Genomic DNA, 2,917 nt, shown 5'->3' with positions numbered 1-2,917 from the left:
TAATCCTGCTGAGCAGTCCAGATAATCCTGTTCAGCGGGTTGTGGTTCCCCGCCAAAAGTCTAGACCAATAGTTTCAAAAATCACCTTGCCCCTTCTAGCCAATCCCAAGTAGCCAATTCCCGGCTTGTGTTTTTTCCCTACGAAAACCCTCTACACCTGGACCCTCTACACCTGGACTCGTGGCCTTTGCCACATTTCCTTCCATCTGCCGTGCAGCGCGGCCCAGGTTGAACCTGAATAAAAGGACCCTTATGGGCTTGCATCGGAAACTGGCTCCTTGGTGGTCTCTGGGGGTTTTGCGAAACGGGTACAACATATGGTGCATGGCCGGGAACCCCCATGACCCCATGGAACTCCGAACCGGAGGGTTCCTCACTGGCCGGTAAGCATGTCTCTAAGTGTCTGTCTGTGTTCAGTTTTGTCTCTGTGGCATGCCTAGGTCCGTGATTGTGATCAGGAACGGTAAATGGGTGGACGCACCACAGACCGAGATCACAAGGGGCTGAAAGAATTTCAGACCCTGTTAATGGGTTTAGTGGGGGCGGAGAACCCCACATCTCTAGTATACATGACATGGGTTGCTCCCACTGGTTGCTCCCACGGGCCAGCATGAGGCTGGCGTCTTTTTGTCTCCAGGCGCTAGGAGAGCTGTTTTGTTGTCTCATGTTGTAAAACGTTTTGTTTGCCGTTCTGTTGGAATGTCCTACCTATATGAATGTGTAAGTATATGAGAAATGTGGCCACATGTAAGCGTGGTTTGTGCTGTTTTATGCCTGAGCTTGTGTGTGCTTTGTGACTCGTGGGCCGGATGGCCAGCGGAAGGGACTGAGCTCCCTTTGGCGGGCAGCAGCTGCACAGCCCAGGGGCTACTGCAGCGACCTGGGCCGCTGCTGAGTGGACTGGGCGGCAGTGAGCACCACAGGGCCCAGACGCGGCAGGTTCTGGGCACCAGCTCGCTCAGGGATCTGTGGAGGGGAGACTTTAGGGCACGGTGCGGGTGGCGGCCAGGTCAGCCCAGAGGCTGCGTGGGAACTAGGCATGGCTGGGCACTAGGGCAGGCCGTGAGCACTGTGGGTTCCAGACATGGCCGACAGGTTCTGGCTGGGCCCCTGTGGGTGCAGAGGGCTCCGGGGCAGAGCTGGCAGGAGCCAGCAGGGACCTGGAGGAGCTCAGAGTGTGACTGAACTGGGTCGGGGCTGGTGGAGAACTAACTGCCCCTCCAGGGTCACAGCTAAGCAGTGGCCTACCAGTCTGTGGGCCCACCCAGGACATGGAGTCACCTTCAGTGTGCCATTCTCGTGTTCTTGAAAATCTGAGGTTAACAGCAATCTTTTAAGGCCCATGGGGCGCGCCTTCTGGTCCTCTTCCTCTTCCATGCTGTTGGGTGGGGCTCCCAAGACCTGCCCTGGGGCTAAAACCTGATCTAGGTCTGGCTCCAAGAATGGAATGTCACTGCCTATGGTTGCTAAGCTACTGCGGCTATGTTATAAGGCTAACCAACATTTTCTTGTCTGTGGTACAGTGCTGATGCAAATTGAGAGTTATTCTTGTTATGGTATATGCATGTAATTCTGTTCTTGTTTAAAATATTGTAACTTTACAATATATTCTAGATTACTGAGGGAAATCACAAGAAAGACTTTGGTAAGAGTTTTTGTTTTAAAAGAAAAGGAAAAGCGGAATTTGTCTGAGTAAATGTCTGAGAGATCAAAGGAATGGACTGAGGGTACATGTTATAGAAAGTCAGAGGGGATGTGATATGAACTATGTTTGTTATGGTTTCTTATACCTGCAAATACTGAATTTAAAAATTAATTCTGGTTGGTTTTCATTTTAAAAATAGCCAGTGATTCTGCAAACTGCTTATGTATGTGTGTATGTGGACAGGTATGTGACTTAGATTTAACTACATGTGTAAATGTAAACAAGCTTTAACTGTACGTATGTGTATGAAACTTGGATCCAACTGTGTGTATGTGTGCAAGTAATTATTGTTTAAGTAATTATTGTTTAGAAAAACATGCTTTAAACAGCAACTACATGGCTCCCTCCATCTTGGCTGGTGACCTCATGGACAGCCATGTGGCTGGCAGCCATCTTCTACTAAGGTTATAAAGATCTACTCAGGTTAATACCTAAGTACTTAGGTCTTTACCAAGTGTTCAACAGCAAGCCTCTAGAGAATTTAAATAGATGGCAACATATGTTTAATAAATAAGGTATTTGATTAATATTAAAGCTGTACCTCAATGCTTTTATACATAGGAACATACCTTGCTCTGGCAGCTAAACTTTGTAATTTAAGATTTACCCATGTAAAATGATAATAGTTTTAAAGACATAAAGGAATCATAGGAAACAGCTGAGGTTTGCAAATGTATGGCAGGGCTAGAGTTCCAAAAAGAGTCTAGTTGCAATGGTGGACCTTAGCAGTTTTGAAAAATGCAGTGCCAGGCGATGATTACTGGGAGCACCAGCCACAATGAAATGGAGCAAGCAGGCTATGTATGCACTGCCAAGGGTAGGGTCAAAGAAATCATCCAAGCCTCTAAGTAAAATAATCAAAAGGATTATGAATGAACCCCAGATATTGAACTTTGAGATTGTTTGCACTCTGGAGCTTGGTTTTACTTTATACAGATTGTGGTGATGCCATGTTTTCTCCACCTTAAAGTAAACAAAGATATTTTATTGTTGATATTACAGAAGACATTTGAGAGATCTTAATCTTTTTAAGAACAGTTTTAAAATATAAAAGTTTATAAGGCTATGGGACATTTTTAGCTTATGAAATGCTCTATATTGTTAATGTTTGGACTTAGAATAAAAGGCTAAAAATTAGGGTCACAGCCATAAGCTCCAAATGCTAACCAGAAACTGGGATGTTTATTTCTTGTGATGCAGCAAGACAGTGAC

Source organism: Peromyscus leucopus, chromosome X (assembly GCF_004664715.2).
Source record: "Peromyscus leucopus breed LL Stock chromosome X, UCI_PerLeu_2.1, whole genome shotgun sequence".
NCBI classification, from domain to species: domain Eukaryota; kingdom Metazoa; phylum Chordata; class Mammalia; order Rodentia; family Cricetidae; genus Peromyscus; species Peromyscus leucopus.
Note: the sequence above shows the minus strand (reverse complement) of the source record.